The sequence below is a fragment of the Pristiophorus japonicus genome, chromosome 3, assembly GCF_044704955.1.
Source record: "Pristiophorus japonicus isolate sPriJap1 chromosome 3, sPriJap1.hap1, whole genome shotgun sequence".
Classification (NCBI taxonomy): Eukaryota; Metazoa; Chordata; class Chondrichthyes; family Pristiophoridae; genus Pristiophorus; species Pristiophorus japonicus.
The window spans coordinates 91694424-91717706 of NC_091979.1; positions in this window are offsets into that span (position 1 = coordinate 91694424).

Consider the following 23283-nt stretch of genomic DNA (forward strand, 5'->3'; position numbering starts at 1 on the left):
ATGAGAGAAAGGGTAGAGATCGAGCTAGACCGGCTGCAAAGAGAGGGCATCATTTCCCCGATCGAGTTCAACAAGTGGGCCAGTCCAATCGTCCCAGTCCTCAAGGGAGACGGCACCGTCAGAATCTGTAGCGATTACAAAGTAACTACCGTATATACTCGCGTATCATGCGACTTTTGAAGACCTAAATTGTAACCTAAATTTGGGGGGTAGCATGATACGCGAGATACAAAATTTGCGGGTGTGAAGTGCTGGCCAAGATTAGGCTGTTAGGCTGTTAAGCAGACCGTATCCATTTACGGTAAGTCAAATAGTACATATGTATATCAAATAAAGATGATTTTGATAAAACTGCTGTTTTACTTGCTGATACACACGTAATGTTTACGCTTTCCAAATCAGCTGAGAGGCATATCAAAATTCACGGGTGTCTCATCCATGTTTCCAATGCACGATAACTTATAGCTGTTAGCTTTGCGATGTTTGATTACAAATGTTTGAAAACTAGTCACTTTTTCTTCTAATTCTTTTGGGAGTTTCTGTGCAATTTTTGTTTTTCTTCTTAACACAAAGTCATGTCTTTTCATGAACCGCGTACACCATCCAGGACTTGCAGTAAACACACGAATGCCCATTTTTCTTGCTTCTCGTAAAGCATAAAGTCTTATTTTAGATCGTGTTATAATATAACCATTTTCTCGATTTTCGGACACCCACTTTGATACTTTATCTTCCAAATGCGGCCAATGACATTTCGACCCGCGATTTGCGCATTTATAGGAAGGAGTTTCCTTCAATTTTTCTTTTTGTTTTCTCCAGTTTCGGACGCAGCTTTCTCCGACACCAAACAGCTTTGCAGCTTTAACGTTGTTGCTTTGTTCCACTTCGGCAACAACTTGCAGCTTAAATTTGGCAGTATATTTCTTCGCAGATCTTTTCTCCATAGTGGCTAAGGGTAGAATGCAAAACAGCTGTTTCTCATTCGGTTGTTTACGGCGGAAGAGTCGTTTCATGATTCGGTTGTTAAGGTCTGTATTCAATCGTTGTTATGTGTTAGGGTACTTGTTACGTGTTGGGTACTTGTTAAACTTGTTTGAAAGCCTAGCCTAGTGTCATCTGGTATCTCAAAAAAGTGACTCACATGATACATAAGATATATGATAAAATCATGTTTTGGGGACGAAAATTTAGGGGTCGCATGATACGTGAGATCGTAGGATACGCGAGTATATACGGTATCAATCATTTCTCCCTGCAGGACCAATATCCACTACCAAAGGCCGACGACCTCTTTGCAATGCTAGCGGAAGGAAAGACGTTCACAAAGCTGGATCTGACTTCAGCCTACATGACACAGGAATCGGAGGAATCATCGAAGGCCCTCACCTGCATCAACACGCACAAAGGTCTTTTTGTTTATAACAGATGCCCATTTGGAATCCGATCGGTGGTGGCGATATTCCAGAGAAACATAGAAAGCTTACTGAAGTCGGTCCCGCACACCGTGGTCTTCCAGGACTGTCATATATCTTACATTATTATATATAATTGTATCCTAACATGCTATACGTGACTGTAATAAGATATGACCTGTAACCACCAGCATACCTTACCACCAGGAGTGCACTTGCAAGAGACAGGTATATAAGGAGAGGTCTCAGGCAAGTGCAGCATTCCAAAGCCGTGAACTAAAGGTGCAGGTCCAGAGTGACCTTGACTTCACTACATGCCTCGTGTGAATCTGTACTGAGGGGACAGGACTTTACAAGGACGACATCTTGGTCACAGATCAGAACACAGTCGAGCATCTGCAGAACCTGGAGGAGGTTCTTAGTCGACTCAACCATGTGGGGCTCAGGTTAAAACACTCGAAGTGCGTTTTCCTGGTGCCTGACGTAGAATTCCTGGGAAGGAGGATTGCGGCGGATGGCATCAGGCCCACTAACGCGAAGACGGAGGCAATCGAGAATGCACCGAGGCTACAGAACGTGACGGAGCTGCAGTCGTTTATGGGACTCCTGGACTACTTTGGTATCTTCTTACCAGGTCTCAGCACACTGTTAGAACCACAGCATGTCTTATTACGAAAAGGGGACGAATGGGCATGGGGCAAAAGTCAATAAAATGCCTTTGTAAAAGTGAGAAAATTGTTATTCTCAAACAAATTGCTTGTGTTGTATGATCCATGTAAGCGTTTGGTACTAGCATGTGATGCGTCGTCATATGGCGTTGGGTATGTATTGCAACAAGCTAATGATTTCCGGAAACTGCAATCAGTTGCTTATGCATCCAGCAGTCTGTCTAAGGCTGAGAGAGCCTACAGCATGATTGAGAAAGAAGCGTTAGCGTGTGTTTATGGGGTAAAGAAAATGCATCAATACCTGTTTGGGCTAAAATTCGAATTGCAAACTGACTATAAGCCATATATCCCTGTTCTCTGAGTGTAAAGGGATAAATACCAACGCATCGGCCTGCATCCAGAGATGGGCGCTCACGTTGTCCGCATACAACTACGCCATCCGCCACATGCCAAGCACAGCAAACTGCGCAGATGCTCTCAGTAGGCTGCCATTGCACAACACGGGGGTGGAAATGGCACAGCCTGCAGATCTAGCCATGGTTATGGAAGCTTTTGAGAGTGAGCAATCACCCATCACTGCCCGGCAGATCAAAACCTGGACAAGCCAGAAATCCACATTATCTCTAGTCAAAAGCTGTGTGCTTCACGGGAGCGGTCCAGTGTCCCAGTGGAAATGCAGGAAGAGATAAAGCCGTTCCAACGGCGCAAAGATGAAATGTCTATACAGGCAGATTGCCTTCTGTGGGGCAATCGAGTAGTGGTCCCCAAGAAAGGCAGAGACACCTTCATCAATGACCTCCACAGTAACCACCCAGGCATCGTAATGATGAAAGCAATAGCCAGATCCCACATGTGGTGGCCCGGTATTGATGCGAACTTAGAGTCCTGCATTCACAGATGTAATACATGCTCGCAGTTAAGCAATGTACCCAGGGAGGCGCCACTAAGTTTATGGTCTTGGCCTTCCAAACCGTGTTCTAGGGTACACGTCGACTATGCAGGCCTGTTCTTGGGTAAAATGTTCCTTGTGGTTGTAGACGCGTACTCCAAGTGGATTGAATGTGAGATAATGTCGGCTAGCAGGTCTGCTGCCACTACCGAAAGCCTGCGGGCCATGTTTGCCACACACGGCCTACCCAATGTCCTGGTGAGCGATAATGGGCCATGTTTTACCAGTGCTGAGTTCAAAGAATTCATGACCTGCAACGGGATCAAACATGTCACATCTGTCCTGTTTAAACCAGCGTCCAATGGTCAGGCAGCAAGAGCAGTGCAAACCATCAAGCAAGGCTTGAAGAGGGTAACTGAAAGCCTATTCCGAGTCCTGCTTAGCGACCGCACGAGACCCCACTCACTCACTGGGATCCCACCTGCTGAACTCCGCATGAAAAGAGCATTTAAGATAAGGCTGTCATTAGTTCACCCTGATCTACATGAACAGGTAGAGAGCAGGCGGCTTCAACAAAGTGCATACCATGACAGAGCAAATGTGTCACACGAGATTGAAATCAATGATCCTGTATTTGTATTAAATTATGGACAAGGTCCCAAGTGACTTCCCAGCACTGTCGTGGCCAAAGATAAGAGCAGGGTGTTTCGGGTCAAATTTTCAAATGGACTCATTCACCGGAAACACTTGGAGCAAATCAAACTCAGATTCACGGACTATCCTAAGCAACCCACCTTGGACCCTAACTTTTTTTGATCCCCCAACATAGACACCAGTGGCAACCGGCACCACGGTTGACCACGAAGCAGAACCCGTCATCCACAGCAGTCCAGCAGGGCCCAACACACCAGGCAGCCCAGCAAGGCCAGCTGCACAGCAGCCCAGCGAGGGCCCAACAAATGATTCAACAACACCAGCTTTCATACCAAGACGATCAACCAGGACAAGAAGGGCCCCAGATCGACTCACATTGTAAATAGTTACACTATTGACTTTGTGGGGGGCGAGTGTTGTTATATATGTAAACTTGTATTTACTCTGTACAGCCACCAGAGGGCTCATCCCCTGGAGTCCCAAGGGATCCCATAATCCCTTGGGGGCACAGGTATTTCAGGAGGCTTCACAGTTTGAAGAGGCACTTTGGAGACCTGCAATAAAAGACTACGGTTACACTTTACTTTGAGCTCACAGTGTTCAGTCTGATTCTTTCTCCATACACAACATCAACCATGACCCTTTACTTCCTGTCTCTGAGCCCATTTTGGATCCAACTTGCCACTTTTTCCTGGATCCCATGGGCTTTTACTTTCGTGACCAGTCTGCCATGACCTTATCAAAAGCTGTGCTAAAATCCATATACACTACATCATACGCACTGCTCTCATCAACCCTCCTGGTTACCTCCTCGAAAAATTCAATCAAGTTAGTCAGACACGACCTTTCCTTTACAAATCCATGCTGAATTTATTGCCCAACCCTACTTTCCCTTGAGACGGTAGTGGTGAGTCGCCTTCTTGAACCACTGCAATCCGTGAGGTCAAAGTACTCTCACAGTGCTATTAAGGAGGGAGTTCCAGGATTTTAACCCAGCGACGATGAAAGAATGACAATATACTTCCAAGTCAGGATGGTGTGTGCCTCAGAGGGGAACTTGGAGGTGATGGTGTTCCTAAGCATCTGCTGCCCTTGTCCTTCTAGGTGATAGAGGTCACGGGTTTGAAGGGAGGGAGTGGGATTGAGCCGAGCAAGGCGATCGCTCGATTCCAGCGTGGCCGGTGAGCCAGGGATAATAGCCCCAAAGCTGCAAACGCCTGGTAGTTTAGGTCAGTTGGCTGATGAAATCTTGTCCAGACAGGTCCAGGAGGACAAGGAGGGATAGTATACCTTTGTCACAACTGACCTAAACAAGCTCATCTTGTCCATGAGATCCACTTCCTGCTCCCTTGACCCTATTCCCACGAAACTGCTGACACTCAACTGCAGTTTTTGGCTCCCATGTTAGACAATATTGTTAATGGTTCTCTCTCCTCAGGTATTGTTCCCCTCTCCTTCAAATCTGCGGTCATCACCCCTCTCCTCAAAAAAAAATAACTCTTGATCCTACTGTTCTTGCGAGCTACCATCCCGTCTCCAACCTCCTTTTCCTCTCCAAAGTATTTGAATGTGTTGTCACCTACCAAATCTGTGACCATCTTTCCCAGAACTCCATGTTTGAATCCCTTCAATCTGGTTTTCGCTCCTGCCACAGTAACGAAATGGCTCTCATAAAAGTCACAAATTACGTAGTTTTGTGACTGTGACAAAGGTAAACTATCTGTTAAGTCCTGACTCTAATGTACTGACTTACACGAGACACATGCTGAAGTCAAGGTCACTCAGGACCTGCACCTTTAATTTCAGCTCTCCTGTGCTGCACTTGCCTGAGACCTCTCTTTATATACCACAGTGGGACAGGTATGGAGTGTCTCCTGCAAGTGCACCCCTGGTGGTAAGGTATGCTTATTGTTACAGGTCATATCCAGTTACAGCCATGTATAGCATGGTAAGATACAGTTATATACAGTAATGTGAGATACATGACATCACCCTCCCCCAAGGTCTTATTGCCTTTATAGATTCAGTCTCTCAGGTGGGCTGCACTCTCGTGTGGAGCGTCTTAGTTGTGGTTCAGTTGTTTGCCTTGGTGCCTGTTTTTCGTTCGGTGTGATTGCTGGTATCTCGCCTGGGCTGTCTGTTTCATTCGTTGTGATTGCTGGTATCTCGCCTGGGCTGTCTGTTGAGACTGCTCTTTCCTCAGGTTGTTCCACCTGTCTGTCCACCAGGTGTGGTGTGAGTTCCACATTGTAGTCTGCCTCTGGTTCTTCAGTGATATCAGTGAATCTACTTTTTACTTGGTCTACATGCCTCCGGCAGGTTTGGCCATTGTCCATTTGTACAACCAATAGCCTGTTTCCCTCTTTGTCTGTTACTGTCCCTGCAAGCCATTTGGGACCCCGGCCATAGTTTAGCACAAACACTTTGTCCCCTATCTCATTCCACCTCCCCCTCAAATTTTGGTCATGGTACTCAGTTAGCTTTTGAAGCTTAGCCTCAACAATTTCATGCATGTCTGGGAGGATTAACGAGAGCCTGGTCTTTAAGGTTCGTTTCATCAATAGTTGCACGGGGGGAACCCCAGTCAATGAATGCAGACGAGATCTGCATGCCAGCAGCAGTCACGACAGGCGGCTCTGCAGCGTGGGACCTTGGATTCTGAGCATGCCTTGTTTAATGATCTGTACTGCTCGCTCCGCCTGGCCATTGGAGGCCAGCTTGAAAGGTGCCGTCTTAACGTGATTTATACCGTGGTCAACTATAAAATTGTGAAATTCTGCGCTGGTGAAGCACGGACCATTATCACTGACCAATATGTCAGGAATGCCGTGCGTTGCAAACATGGTTCTAAGGCTCTCCACAGTGGTGGAGGTTGTGCTCGAGTTTAAAATGGTGCACTCGATCCATTTTGAAAATGCATCAACGACTACGAGGAACATTTTGCCCATGAATGGGCCCGCATAGTCTACATGCACCCGTGACCACGGTTTGGTGGGCCAGGGGCTTAGGGGGGCTTCCCTGGGGGCATTACTGAGTTGGGCACAAATGGTGCACCGACGGACACAGAGCTCCAAGTCCGCGTCAATGTCAGGCCACCAGACATGAGATCTGGCTATGGCCGTCATAAGGACGATCCCTGGGTGCTCGCGATGAAGCTCCCGGACAAACGCCTCCCTGCTTCGTAAGGGCATAACTACTCGGCTGCCCCACATCAGGCAGTCTGCCTGTAGTGAGAGTTCATTCATGCGCCTATGGAAGGGTTTGACCTCCTCGGGGCAGGCATCATGATCCTCTGCCCAGTCACCGGTTAAAACGCATCTTTTAACTAGAGATAACATGGGGTCGCTGGTCGTCCAGCCTCTGATTTGGCGAGCCATCATGGCGAACCTGTGGATTCAAAGGCATTGATTGCCATGACCATCTCACAGTCCTGTTCGTTGGACCCTTCTGTGGTCGCCTGCTAAGCGCGTCGGCACAGTTGTCTGTGCCTGGTCTGTGCCTTATCGTATAGTCGTAAGCCGCCAGCGTGAGTGCCCACCGCTAATGCGCACCAAGGCGTTGCCGTTGATTGCCTTGCACTTGGATAGTAGGGACGTGAGGGGTTTGTGGCCGGTTTCTAATGCAAACTTGGCCCCGAAAAGGTGCATCTTTTTGACACCGTACACGCACGCGAGCGCCTCCTTCTCAACCATACCGTACCCGCGCTCCGCCCGCGAAAGTGACCTGGAGGCATAAGCTACAGGCTGCAATTTACCCGCATCATTGACGTGCTGTAAAACGCACCCGACCCCATACGCTGACGCATCACATCTAAGGACTAACTTTTTACCTGGGTCAAAAAAGGCTAAAACACTCTTGGAACATAGAAGGTTGCGTGCCTTATTGAAGGCGCGTTCTTGGGCTTACCCCCAAAACCAATCGCACCCCTTTCTGAGTAGAACGTGGAGAGGCTCCAGCAGCATGCTCAAGTTCTGCATAAAGTTCCCAAAGTAATTGAATAGCCCGAGAAAGGCGCGCAGTTCCGAGACATTCCGGGGCCTGGGTGCCAGGCAAATTGCTTCGGTTTTGGATTTGGTTGGACGGATTCCATCAGCGGCAATCCTTCTGCCCAAAAATTCAACCTCAGGCGCGAGAAACAGACACCTGGATTTCTTAACTCTTAGGCCTACCCGATCCAATCGACTTAGTACTTCCTCAAGATTGCGGAGATGAGAGTCGGTGTCCCTGCCCGTGATGAGTATGTCATCTTGAAACACAACCATCCCCGGGATGGACTTGAGCAGACTTTCCATGTTGCGCTGGAATATAGCAGCTGCCGACCTGATGCCGAATGGGCCTTGATTGTACACAAAAAGGCCTCGATGTGTGTTGATGGCGGTGAGTAGCTTAGACTCTTCGGTCAGTTCTTGCATCATATATGCAGATGTGAGGTCAAGTTTCGAGAAAAGTTTTCCTCCAGCCAACGTGGCAAATAGGTCCTCCGCTCTGGGCAGCGGGTGTTGGTCCTGGAGGGAGACTCTGTTTATGGTAGACTTGTAACCCCACAGATTCGCACGGATCCATCAGGCTACATGATGAGGACGATGGGGCTTGCCCAGTTGCTGAATTCCATGGGAGAAATTATGCCTTCCCGCAGAAGCCGGTCCAGTTCGTTTTCAATCTTTTCCCTCATCACATAAGGCACAGCTCTAGCCTTGTGATGGACCGGTCTGACATTCTGTGTGATGTAGATTCTAACTTTAGCCCCTTTGAAGGTGCCCACACCTGGCTGAAAGAGATGTTCAAAACGGCTTAGAACTGTTGAGCAGGAGGTCCGTTCCTCTGACGACATGACGTGAACATCATCCCATTTCCAATTAAGTTCTGCTAGCCAGCTTCTCCCCAACAGGGCTGGGAGATACCTGGGGACAATCCACAGGGAAAGTTAGTGCACCATCCCTTTGTGTGTGACTGAGAGCATGGCGCTGCCAAGGACTGGGACGATTTTTTTAGTATCGGTCCTTAGTTTAATGTCGATCCTTGTGAGTTTTGGTCTGTTGCTTTTGTAAGGCCACAGCTGTTCAAATTGTTGAACGCTCATGAGGGATTGACTGGCCTCCGTGACCAGTTCCAGTTCCATGTTGACGGGTATCCCGTTGAGTAGAACCCTTATCATAATTGGAGGCATCTTGATGTAAGAACAGTGGACATTGATCGTGTTAACCCACTGTACCTCGGCGTCCTGTGCACTGTTCCAATCGTCTTCTGGTCCGCTTTCTGAACCTTCCGATTCGTATACCAGCCGAGCTGCTGTTTTTCTGCACATGCGAACCAGATGCCCTGTGTAGATGCAGTTTCTGCAAACGGCATGCTGAAATCGACACACCCTGGTTGAGTGCCTTCCCCCACATCTCCAACACAGACCGTTTCCATTGTTTCCGAAGGATGAGCTGCGTCTGGCTGATCTCCCTTGAGCTTCTCTCAATCTGTTGTTGATTGCTCGCATTGTGGGTTGATGAGGTGTGATCGGCCGTTCATGTGGCCCTTCATTTTGATGGCTTCTGGCGCCACTGTCTGCTGTTGAAGGCCTGCTCTCCTGCCTTTGTCTGTGTGTGGGGGTAGCGGTTTGTTTCACAATGTAAACCTCTTGTTCCGATGCCTCGTTGGTTGTTGTACCCGAAGTATAGATCAGCCTCGTTTCTTCTTCGCCTGCCAAGAACGTCTGTGCAACCAGTGCTGCTGCCTCTAGAGTCAAGTTCTTAGTCTCTATAAGCTTTCGGAATATGCCTGTGTGGCCTATTCCTTCAATAAAAAAGTCTCTCAGTACTTCTCTCCTTAGTTCATCGGGGAACTTACATGAACTAGCCAGCCTCCGAAGTTCTGCCATGAAGTCGGGTATGCTTTGGCCCACACAGCGTCTGTAGTTGTAGAACCTGTGTCTGGCCATGTGTAGGCTGTTCGCTGGCTTCAGGTGGTCTCTCACCAGTGTGCTCAACTCCTTAAACGACTTGCTTGCTGGTTTCTTGGGTGCCAGCAGGTCTTTCATTAAAGCGTATGTTTTCGAGCCACAGCTGATCAAGAGACGGGCTCGTCTCTTGTCTGCCTTATCGTCGCCCAGCCAGTCTTTGGTCACAAAGCTTTTCTGGAGCCTTTCTATAAAGTCATCCCAATTGTCTCCAGCATTGTATTTCTCATCTGAGCTGTTGGTAGCCATTCTGTGGATTCTGTGATCCCGTAACTCGTCGCCACTGTTAAGTCCTGACTCTAATGCACTGACTTACACGAGACACATGCTGAAGTCAAGGTCACTCAGGACCTGCACCTTTAATTCCAGCTCTCCAGTGCTGCACTTGCCTGAGAACTCTCTTTATATACCACATTGGGACAGGTATGGAGTGTCTCCTGCAAGTGCACCCCTGGTGGTCAGGTATGCTTATTGTTACAGGTCATATCCAGTTACAGTCATGTATAACATGGTAAGATACAGTTATATACAGTAATGTGAGATACATGATGCTATCCCTCCTCATCTTCCTGGATCTGTCTGCTGCCTTCGACACAGTTGACCACTCCATTCTCCTCGAACGCCTCTCTACCAATGTCCAGCTGGATGGACTGCACTCGCCTGGTTCCATTCTTATCTATTTAATCATAGCCAGAGAATCTCCTGCAACAGCTTCTCTTCCCACTTCCACATCGTTACCTCTGGTGTCCCCCAAGGATCTATCCTAGGCCCCCTCCTATTTCTCATCTATATGCTGTCACTTGGTGATAGCATCCGAAAATACAGAGTCAGTTTCCACAAGTACGCTGACGATTCCCAGCTCTACCTCTCCACCACTTCTCTCGACTCCTCCATGGTCTCTAAATTGTCAGACTGCTTATCCGACAACCAGTACTCGATGAGCAGAAATTTTCTCCAATTAAGTATTGGGAAGACCAAAGCCGTTGTCTTTGGTCCCCGCCATAAACTGCGTTCCCTAGCTACTGTCTCCATCACTCTCCCTAACATCTATCTGAGGCTAAACCAGACTGTTCACAACCTAGGCATCATATTTGACCCCAAAATACTATTCCAGACACATATCCGTGGCATAACTAAAACTGCCTATTTCCACCTCCGTAACATTGCCCCCCTCAGCCCCTGCCTCAGCTCTTCTGCTGCTGAAACGCTCATCCATGGCTTTGTTATCTCTAGACTTGACTACTCCAATGCACTCCTGGCTGGGTTCCCACATTCTACATTACGTAAATGTGAGGTCATCTTAACCTACAGCAAGTCACGATCACCCATCACCCCTGTGCTCGCTGACCTACATTAGCTCCCGGTTAAGCAACGCTTCGATTTCAAAATTTTCATCCTTGTTTACAAATCCCTCCATGGCCTTGCCCCTCCCTATCTCTGTAATCTATGAGATGTCTGTGCACTTCAAATTCTGCCCTGTTGAGTATCCCTGATGAACACTGCTCAACCATCAGTGGCTGTGCCTTCTGTTGCCTGGGCCTCAAGCTCTGGAACTCTCTCCCTAAACCTCACTGCCTCTCTACCTCTCTTTCCTGCTTTAAGACGCTCCTTAAAACCTATCTCTATAACCAAGTTATTGGTCATCTGCTGTAATTTCTTCTTCTGTGGCTCAGTGTCAAATTTATCTGTTTTGTCTTATATCACTACTGTGAAGAAGCACCTTGGGATGTTTTGCTATATTAAAGGTGCTATATAAATAAAAGTTGTTATTGTTGTTTCAGAGGTGCTGTTGAAAAAGCCTTGTACATGGTACACACTGCAGTCACAGTACGCCATTGGTGGAAGAAGTGAATGTTTAAGCTGATGGATGGTGTGCCAATCCAGCGGGCTGCTTTGTCCTGGATGGTGTCAAACTTCGTGAGTGTTGGAGCTGCACTCATCCATGCAAGTAGATAGTATTCTATCACACTTCTGACTTGTAGATGGTGAAAAGGCTTTGGGGTCTCAGGAGGTGAGTGACATGCCACAGACCACCCATCCTCTGACCTGCTCTTGTGTAATGACTCAAGAGTCTGGTTACTGTAAACTCACTCAGGTACAACCTGATCCATCTTTATTCCAGCCCAACAGTGCCAGCGTGACAAAGACACCCAGCTTATATACAGATGACCAAGTACACATGCCACATGCATACAGCCTCAGTTCAACTTTGGCTCTGGGTGAGCGTTCTGAGTCCGTTGAGATTGAGGACTGAGTAGCCGATCTGATGGGAGTGGTCATGATCACATCAGAGACTGAAGGTTCAGAGTCAGTAATGTCAGCAGAGTCCTCTGATGAGTGATGTTGGTTGGTCATTGACTGCATCTTCCTCACTCGGTTCCAGTTCATCCGTGTGCCGCAGTTTAATCTGGTCAAGGTGTTTCCTGCATGTTTGCCCATTCTTCAGAATGATAATAAACACTCTGTTACCCTCCTTGGCTGTAACAGTGCCGGCGATCCACTTTGGATCTTGACCATAGTTCAGTACATAAACCGGATCGTTGACCGAGATGTCACGTGACATGGCAACACGATCATGACACCATTGCTGACTTTGACGTCTGTTTTCAACACGATCATTCAAATCAGGATGAACAAGAGAAAGCCTGGTCTTGAGATTTCTCTTCATCAGTAATTCAGCAGGAGGAACCCCAGTAAGCGTATGAGGTCTTGACCTATAACTGACGACGGTCTCTGCAGTGAGCCCTGAGTTACACGTTTCATACTTTGCTTGATTGTTTGAACGGCACACTCTGCTTGACCATTAGAAGCAGGCTTGAATGGAGCTGATCTCACATGCCTGATGCCATTGAGTTTCACGAATTCCTGGAACTCAAGACTTGTGAAACAAGGTCCATTGTCACTCACAACAATGTCAGGCAAACCATGAGTAACAAACATGATATGAAGGCTCCCAATGGTAGCTGTAGGTGTGCTGGATGACATAATAACACACTCTATCCACTTAGAATAGGCATCTACTACGACAAAAAACATCTTTCCTAGGAACAGGCCTGCAAAATCAATGTGGATCCTCGACCATGGTTTGGATTGCTACGACCAAAGACTCAGCGGAGATTCTGCTGGTACTTTACTTAGCTGTATGCAAGTATTGCACAGATGCACTCATGATTCCAGATCAGAGTCAATTCCAGGCCACCATACATGAGACCTAGCAATGGACTTCATCATGACAATACCAGGATGAGTGCTATGAAGTTCACATACAAATTTTTCTCTACCTTTCTTAGGCATGATTACACGATTACCCCACAGTAAACAGTTTGACTGAATGGACAGCTCATCCTTGCGACGGTTGTAAGCTTTGGTCTCCTCACGCATCTCCATAGATGTGGCAGACCAATCACCACTGAGTACACACCATTTCACAATCAATAAAATAGGGTCATGGCTGGTCCAGATCCTAACTTGTTGAGCAGTGACAGGGGTTCCTTCACTCTCAAAAGCATCCATTACTAACAGTAGATCTGCAGGTTGAGGCGTCTCCATCTCAGTTGTGGGTAAGGGTAGACGACTCAGTGCATCAGCACAATTCTCAGTACCAGGTCTATGACCAATGATGTAATCATAGGCAGACAATGTCAGCGCCCACCTTTGAATGCGGGACGATGCATTGGTATTAATATCTGTTTTCCACAAACAATGAAATGAGTGGCTTGTGATCCATTTCTAATTCAAAACGAAGTCCAAACAGGTGCTGGTGCATTTTTTTACCCCATATACACAGACCAAAGCTACTTTCTCTACCATACATACTGTAAGCTCTTTCCACTTTAGACAAACTTCTCGAAGCATATGCAACAGGTTGTAGCTTGCCCGATTCATTTGCTTGTTGGAGTACGCAGCCAACCCCATATGATGAAGCATCACAGGCCAATATAAGATGCTTACACGGATCATAATGAACAAGCAATTTGTTTGAACATAGCAGATTCTTGGCTTTCTCAAAGGCTCTATCTTGAGACACACCCCAGACCCATTTGTCACCTTTTCTTAGTAACACATGCAGTAGCTCTAGTAAAGTGCTCAATCTGGGTAAGAAATTACCAAAGTAGTTGAGTAGCCCAAGAAACAAACACAGCTCTGTCACATTCTGAGACCTGGATGCATTTTTGATGGCCTCGGTTTTCGAATCAGTGGGCCTGATGCCATCAGCAGCAATCTTCCTCCTGAGGAATTCGCCTTCAGGTGCCGTGAATACACACTTCAAGCATTTTGGCCTGAGTCCCTCTTTGTCCAGACGCTATAGGACTTCTTCAAGATTGTTCAGATGTTCAGCAGTGTCACGACCTGTGACCAGAATGTCATCTTGAAACAAGACAGTTTTAGGAACAGACTTCAGTAAACTTTCCATATTCCTCTGAAATATGGCTGCAGCCGAACAAATCCCAAAAGGACGCCTGTTGTAGATGAACAGTCCTTTATGGGTGTTGATGCAGGTGAGTTTCTTCAAAGTGTCAACAAGCTCCTCGGTCATATAGGCCGATGTCAGATCCAGTTTGGTGAATGACGTTCCACCAGCTAGCATGGCGAACAGGTCATCAGCCTTCGGTAACGGATACTGATCCTGTTTCGAAAATCAGTTAATCGTAAACTTGTAGTCTCCATAAATCCTGACTGTGCCATCACTCTTCAACACAGGAACAATGGGACTAGCCCACTAGTTAAACTCGACCGGCGATATGATCTCTTCACGATGGAGTTTGTCAAGCTCAATTTCAACCTTCTCCCTCTTCATGTACGGAACAGACCGAGCTTGTGTTAGACAGACCTTACATTGGGGTCCAGGTGAATCTGCATCTTGGCTCCCGTAAAATTAACAATGCCCGGTTCAAACAAAGATGGAAACTTTTTCAATACTTGAGCACGCGAAGGACAACATCTTGACATCATTCCAGTTCAGCTAGATTTTCTCGAGCCAATTCCTGCCGAACAGCGTTGGACCATTACCTGGGACAATCCATAATGGTAGCTCGTGAACCACACTGTTATATGACACCTCGATTGCTGCACTGCCAAGCACCGGTATGAGTTCCTTAGTGTAAGTACGCAACCTGGCATTGACTGGACTCAGCTTCAGTTTCACAGCCTTAGTGTCCCACAGCTTGTCAAATGTCCTTTGGCTCATTATTGACTGGCTCGCACCCCCGTCCAGCTCCATTGATTCAGGCACGCCATTCAGCTTCACATTAATGACTATTAGCTGGCTCTTGCTCAGGAACAAATACAGTCCATTTACTTCCTCCTCGGGTTGCGTATCCGGGCCATCACTGAACTGGTCCTCATCAACCACATGGTGAGCTGCACCACACTTGCTCCGTTGTGGACACATCCTGTGAAGATGCCCTACTTTCGAACATCCATTGCATGAGTATTGTCTAAACTGACACTGATGAGGCCGATGATTGCCCCTACAATGGCAACAGGGTGAAATCTGGTTTGAACCAGTTGGCGGGCTCTGAGTAGTGGCAGATTTCGCATAAGCAACTCTGCCTGAAGATGACACCATCTTGTTTACAGTACTTGCCGTGGAACTCCGACTCGTCGATGATATCTGCCTCAAATTATCATCTGTCGTCATGCATGCCTGGGCAGTCACGATGGCCTTTTTCAAATCCAGCGCCTCTGCAGCCAACAGCTTCCTGAGGATCGCATTATGGCTGATGCCCATTCAGAAGACATCACGCAGCATGTCTTCCAGCATGTTCCTGAACTTACACGTCTCAGCAAGATGTCGCCAGTCGGCGACAAATCCCAACTCGTCCTGGCCCTCAGCATGAACATGCGTGTAGAAATGGTGGCATGATATGATGATCCCCTCTTTTGGCTTCAGGTGGTGACCCACCAATGTACACAATTCCTTGTACCCTTTTTCCGTCGGACGTACAGGGGAGAGAAGATTCTTCATGAGGCAGTAAATTTTCGGACCACAAACGGTGAGGAGAACTGCCCTGCACTTAACTGCGTAGTCCTCTGCCTCCATGCTGTCGGCCACAAAATACTGATCCAGGCGGTCGATAAAATCTGCCCAATCCTCACCCTCCACGAATCTCTCCAGAGTTCCAACAGTGTCCATTGTGCATGTGAAGGTTCTTAAATTACTTTGTCGCCAATTGTAATGACTCACGAGTCTGGGTACTGTAAACTCACTCAGGTGCAACCTGATCCATCTTTATTCCAGCCCAAGAGTGCCAGCGTGACAAAGACACCCAGCTTATTTGAGGGTAACGAAGTACACATGCTACATGAGTGCAGACCAATGACCTCCAACTGCGGTGCCCTCTGGTGTCTGGTGAACCCCCAAGCTTTAATACATAACATCTTGTATCCACATTTTGTACGTGGCTGGTCCAATTAAGTTTCTGGTCAATGGTGACCCTTAGCTTGTTGATGGTGGCGAATTCAGTAATGGTAATCTCATTGAATGTTAAGGGGCAGTGGTTAATATGTCTCTTGTTGGAGATAGTAATTACCTGGTACTTTTGTGGCACGAATGTTACTTGCCACTTATCAACCCAAGCCTGAATGTCGTCCAGACCTTGTTGTATTTGGGCATGGACTGTTTCATTACCTGAGATGTTTTGAATGGAACTGAACACTGCAATCATCAGCGAACATCGCCACTCCTGATCCTATGGTGGAGGGACAGTCATTGATGAAGCAGATGAAGATGGTTGGGCTTAGGACACTGCCCTGAGGAACTCCTGCAGTGATGTCGTGGGGCTGAGATGATTGACCTCCAACAACCACAACCATCTTTCTTTGTAGTAGATATGACTCCAGCCAGTGGAAAGCTTTCCCCCTGATTCCCATTGACTTCAATTTTACGAGGGTTCTTTGATGCCACACTCGGTCAAATGTTGCCTTGATGTCAAAGGCAATCACTCTTACCTCACCTCTAGAATTCAGCTCTTTTGCCCATGTTTGGACTAAGGCTGTAATGAGATCTCGAGCCAAATGGTCATGGCGGAACCCAAACTGAGCATCAGTGAACAGGATATTGGTGAGTAAGTACTGCTTGATAGCACTTTCAATGACATGTGCCATCACTTTACGGATGATTCAGAGTAGATTGATGTGGCGGTAATTGGCCGATTTGGATTTCTCCTGCTTTTCGTGGACAGGACATACTCGAGCCATTTTCCATATTGTTGGGTAGATGCTAGAGTTGTAGCTATACTGGAACAGCTTGGCTAGAGATGCGCCTAGTTCTGGAGCACAAGTCTTCAGCGTGACAGCTGGAATGTTATCAGAGCTAATAGCCTTTGCTGCTTGCAGTGTGCTCAGCCATTTCTTGATATAACGTGGAATGGATCGAATTAGCTGAAGACTGGCTTTTATGATAGTGGGGACCTGAGAAGGAAGCCGAGATGGATCATTCATTCGATATTACACAAATCCCCCATGGCTGTTTGAAATGAACCAGTGGCATAAAAATTGAGTGTCACTTTCACAGACCACAGACAGAACAGTACAGGCAAATGATCTTGGCAACAGGTCTTTATGCTACAGCTGGCACAGATATTTGGTTCTTTGGTGAAGCCCACTATTCTCATGCAAAACACATTTACATCTTCATATGTGAATTTAAAATTCTTTGCGGGATGATAATATCGTGTAGGGCACTTCGTCCTCATATTCTGCCTCACATTCCTTTTCTTCATCATGTACTGCTTCATCTCCTGATCCATTACAACTGCAAACAAATGAATGCACATTGGGAATTGTGAAATAATGGATCAACGCTGTCGATCGATGACAGCCTCAAAAAGATAGATAGTTGTGAGCATGTGGAATTCTCTACCACAGAAAGTTGTTGAGGCCAGTTCATTAGATATATTCAAAAGGGAGTTAGATGTGGCCCTAATGGCTAACGGGATCAAGGGGTATGGAGAGAAAGCAGGAATGGGGTACTGAAGTGCATGATCAGCCATGATCATATTGAATGGTGGTGCAGGCTCGAAGGGCCGAATGGCCTACTCCTGCACTTATTTTCTATGTTTCTATGTCTATGTTTCAAAACGATTTTATTCCGGCATGCAGGGGAAGGTTTGTTCTTAGTTGCCCAAGACAGAATCTTCAAAAATCCAAATGTCTCACTGGCCTTTATATAGATTCCGAGTGGGCCGGTCTATAACGGATCTTTTGAAGTGCCAGTGATTTAACTGCCACAAATAACACAGATGTAAGGCAGAGACAAATTTGTTACAGCATAGGAAACATTTAGTTCACAAAGCACAGAAACAGTTTTAACATGAAAGACGGGAATTTTAGTTCAATCTCAGCACTTTTGTTAACACATTTGTTAACATGAAAGACAGGAATTTAGTTCAGTTAAACATTGGTTTAACCCTTATCAGACTGCCTGCTGTGTGAGCTGATCCCTTCATCTTCCCGAGCATTTGGCACCCCTCTTGGCTTCTTTGAATGTGTTATCTCTCGGAATGTGTTTGTTTCTACAGATTTGACTTTATGGGCTTTCTCAGCCTGCTCCACATTCTTTACGAGTTAAACACATAAACTGTTCTATATATTCCTTCAAAATCTAAGATTAATTTTCCTATCATATATGTTACATACAATATGTCGATAATTCCTTAACTTACTATAGGAATCCCATATCTGTTACTCAGAACTACTTGATGTGGATAGATTTCACAGCCTCTCAGGCTGTCAGAGGCAAGTGCAGGTCTATTCAGGTAGAAATGTAAAAAATCTTTCTAAATTGCCCCTAGTGCATTGTGAGCATGCCTTATGGGATTACAGTGAACCATAGGTCCTCATTTAAACATATTTAAACAACCTCAGTGAAGAATCTAAGGGCAGATTACAGGGAGGCCTCAATGGCGATCATAAATTGGACTGCTGCCATTAAGGAGCAGAAACTTGGCTGATACAGATCCTACCCCAGAATTAAATCACAAAATGTAGATATGTTGAAATAATGTCCAGAAATGTCAAAAAATTGAGTAATTTCAGGGCCACTGTGTCTGGGTTGAAGCCTACGTCAAATAATACATGATTGTCCTGATGCATAGCAGTACTGATTTCCTTTTCCTTTGGCAGATATTGTTCAATATGAGGAGATGTGAGGTTATCCATTTTGATCTCAGTAAGACAAATCAGAATATTTTCTTAATTGAGAGAGACTAGGAACTATGGAGGAGCAAAGGGACTTCAGCGTCTATGTATGCAAATCACTAGTTAGTGCACAGATACAAAAACTAACTAAAAGGGCTAATGGAATGTTACCTTTCATATCAAGGGGTTGGATTTTAAAAGTGAGAATGATGATGTTTCAGTTGTACAGAGTCTTAGTCAGACCCCATCTGAAACAGTGACACCGAACCTCAGGAAAGATATATTGGCCTTGGAAGGGATAAAATGCAGATTCACCAAAATGATACCAGAGTTTAAAATGAAACTATGGGATAGAAAATTGGTATGCATTGCGCTTGTTTTTCTGACGTAAAATGAGTGCAAAGCATATCAATTTAGCAGTGGGGCAGCCTGTACCCAATCTGCACAGGCGTGTTGCCGTCACTACTAAATAAATTGGGGCCCTTTTTTTAGACATTCCAAAAACGGGCCCAGACCAAATCTACCCATTTTTTTTAGTTGGAGAATCCAGCGCAAGAGAGCATAATCTTAAAGTTAGAGCTAAGCCCTTTAGGAGTGAAATCAGGAAGCACTTTTGCACACCAAGAGTAATGGAAATCTGGAACTTGCTCCCCCCAAAATAAAACAAAGTTCCATGCGAAAGCAACTAATGCTTAGGGCAAATTGCAGCAACACTTAGCAGAAAACACACAAAATAAAATTGATGACTGAGATCTACCTACCTTTAAGAGGCCTGCTTGAACAGGCCAGGTTCCAGTAACCACAGTGCACCAATCTCAAATGGGCAAGTAGCATACTAATGATAAATAAGTGTAATTATATAAATGTGAATATAATTTGTACAAATCAATATTTGCATTAGTCTGAGCTGTATACAAGAAGGTATAATTGAAACGTATCTGATTTATTGAATACTTGCACTTCATTTTCATGTACGATCATCTTTTCAGGCCCTGTCTTATCTCACAGAAGCAGAAAATATCCTTAATTTATTACACAAAGGCAAGCCACCTTTTGAATATGCTGACACCTCAAAGAACATTAAGATTTCTTCTTTTGAGCGAGCCTGTCTATATCGCCTCAAAGGAGAGGTAAGAAAAACAATATTTATTTAAATGATTTAACATGTACGGTCACCTGGAATTTTTATCAGGATTCTCCAAATCTCCATTGTAACTCTGGTGGAACCCTCTGAAGAAATGGCCTAAATAGCTAAAGACATCTGTTTTTCCAGGGTTCTGCTGAAGGTATGGCAAGATATCAAAAGAACTGCATGGAATTCTTACCCAATGGCTTATTAGCTATAGATAGAGGGCTCAATTTCCCCCAAAGCTGTTTTTTGGCGTACTTGAAGAGTTCCGCCCATTTTTTGGGGGCCCAAGTACGCAAAAAAAAAATCTTCCAAGTTTCCCAGTTTGATTTCTTCAATTTGGCGCCTGTCATTTAATTTTGGAGCCTTGATCTGCACCAAAAAGATCGGGTTGCCATGGTAACCAGGTCCTGTGTAATGAGACAGGATTAATAAACAATTTCCTGGTAAAGGATCCCCCTTGGAATGAGTAATCATAGCATGGTTGAATTTCAAATTCAGATGGAGGGTGAGAAAATTGGATCTCAAACCAGCGTACCAAGCTTAAATAAAGGAGACTACAAAGATATGAGGGCAGAGTTGGCTAAAGTGGACTGGGAAAATAGATTAAAGTGTAGGACGGTTGAAGAACAATGGCATACATAGAAACATAGAAACATAGAAATTAGGTGCAGGAGTAGGCAATTCGGCCCTTCAAGCCTGCACCACCATTCAATAAGATCATGGTTGATCATTCAACCTCTAAGGAGATATCAACATTTAAGGAGATATTTCACAACTCTCAAGACAAATATATTCCAGTAAGGAGGAAAGAGTGTAAAAGAAAAGATAGTCATCCATGGCTAACTAAAGAAATAAAGGACGGTATCCAATTAAAAACAAGGGCATATAAAGTGGCCAAAACTAGTGGGAGGACAGAAGATTGGGAAGCTTTTAAAAGACAGCAAAGGATGACTAAAAAAATGATTAAGAAATGGAAGATAGACTATGAAAGTAAACTAGCATGAAATATAAAAACAGATAGCAAGAGTTTCTACAGGTATATAAAAAGGAAAAGACTGGCTAAAGTAAATGTTGGTCCCTTAGGGGGGGACAAAACCGGTGAATTAGTAATGGGGAACATGGAGAAGGCAGAAACTCTGAACAAATATTTTGTATCAGTTTTTACAGTAGAGGACACTAACAATATCCCAACAGTGGATAGTCAAGGGGCTATGGTGGTGGGGGGGGAGGGGGCAGGGTGGAGGAACAATCACTAAGGAGGTCGTACTCAGTAAGATAATGGGACTAAAGGCATTTAAATCCCCTGGACCTGATGGCTTGCATCCTAGGGTCTTAAGAGAAGTAACGGCAGAGATAGTGGATGCAGTGGTTGTAATTTACCAACATTCCCTGGATTCTGGGGAGGTCCCAGCAGATTGGAAAACTGCAAATGTAATGCCCCTATTTAAAAAAGGAGAAAGACAAAAAGCAGGAAATTATAGACCAGTTAGCTTAACATTGTGGTTGGGAAAATGTTGGAGTCCATTATTAAAAAAGCAGTAGCAGGACATTTGGAAAAACATAATTCAGTCAGGCAGAGTCAGCATGGAGTTATGAAAGGGAAGTCATGTTTGACAAATTTGCTGGAATTCTTTGAGGATGTAACGGACAGGGTGGATAAAGGGGAACCAGTGGATGTGGTGTATTTGGACTTCCAGAAGGCAGTTGACAAGGTGCCACATAAAAGGTTACTGCACAAGATAAAAGTTGACGGGCTTGGGGGTAATATATTAGCATGGATAGAGGATTGGCTAACTAGCAGAAAACAGAGAGTCGGTTAAATGGTTCATTCTCAGGTTAGCAATCAGTAACTAGTGGGGTTCCACAGGGATCATTGCTCGGACCCCAACTATTTACAATCTATATTAATGACTTGGAAGAAGGGATCGAGTATAACGTAGTCAAGTTATCTGATGATTCAAAGATGGGAGGAAAAACAATTTGTGAGGAAGACACAAAAAATCTGCAAAAGGACATAGGCAGGTTAAGTGAGTGGGCAAAAATTTGGCAGATGGAGTATAATGTTGGAAAGTGTGAGGTTATGCACTTTGGCAGAAAAAAAATCAAAGAGCAAGTTATTATTTAAATGGAGAAGAATTGCAAAGTGCTGCAGTACAGTGAGACCTGGGGGTAATTGTGCATGAAACACAAAAGGTTAGTATGCAGGTACAGCAAGTGATCAGGAACGCCATTGGAATCTTGGCCTTTATTGCAAAGGGGATGGAGTATAAAAGCAGGGAAGTCTTGCTACAGCTATACAGGGTATTGGTGAGGCCACACCTGGAATACTTTGTGCAGTTTTGGTTTCCATATTTACGAAAGGATATACTTGCTTTGGAGGCAGTTCAGAGAAGGTTCACTAGGTTGATTCCGGAGATGAGGTGGTTGACTTATGAGGAAAGGTTGAGTTGGTTGGCTCTCTACTCATTGGAATTCAGAAGAATGAGAGGTGATCTTATCGAAACGTATAAGATTATGAGGGAACTTGACAAGGTGGATGCAGAAAGAATGTTTCCACTGATAGGGAGACTAGAACTAGGGGGTATAATTTTAGAATAAGGGGTCGCCCATTTAAAACTGAGATGAAGAGGAATTTCTTCTCTCAGAGGGTTGTAAATCTATGGAATTCGCTGCCTCAGAGAACTGTGAAAGCTGGGTTATTGAATATATTTAAGACAGAGATAGACAGTTGCTTAACCGATAAGGAATAAAGGATTATGGGGAGCAGGCAGAGAAGTGGACCTGAGTCCATGATCGGATCAGCTATGATCGTATTAAATGGTGGAGCAGGCTCGAGGGACCATATGGCCTACTCCTGCTCCTATTTTTTATGTTCTTATGTTCTTATGACACACAATGCGGGCTGAGGGTTGAAAGTGAAATAAACAGCCAGCTCGCAACTTGCACAAGCACATTAAACATTGCAGCAACTTACCAAGCACAAGCACATTAGAGCAACTTACCAAAAGTATTAACCATTGCAGCTGCTTACCTCCATTATATTATTAAAATCCCCCGCCCCCCCGTGCTAGTCCCCGCTCCTATCCCTGGCCGAATGGCCTCCTCCCAGTCCCAATCCCTGCACCTAGCCCTGGCCGAATGGCCTCCACCCTCCCAGTCCCCGCTCCTATCCCTGGCCGAATGGCTTCCCGGTCTCAATCCCTGCACCTATCCCAGGCTGAATGGCCTGCCGATACGGTCCCCACACCTATCCCAGGTCGAATGGCCTCCTGGTCCCGGTCCCTGCATCTATCCCTGACTGAATGGCCTCCTCCCTCCCGGTCCCTACTCCTATCCCTAGCCGAATGACCTCGCAGTCCCGATCCCCGCACATAACCCAGGCTGAATGGCCTCCTCCCTCCTGGTCCCTGCACCTATCCCTGGTCGAATGGCCTCCTCCCTCC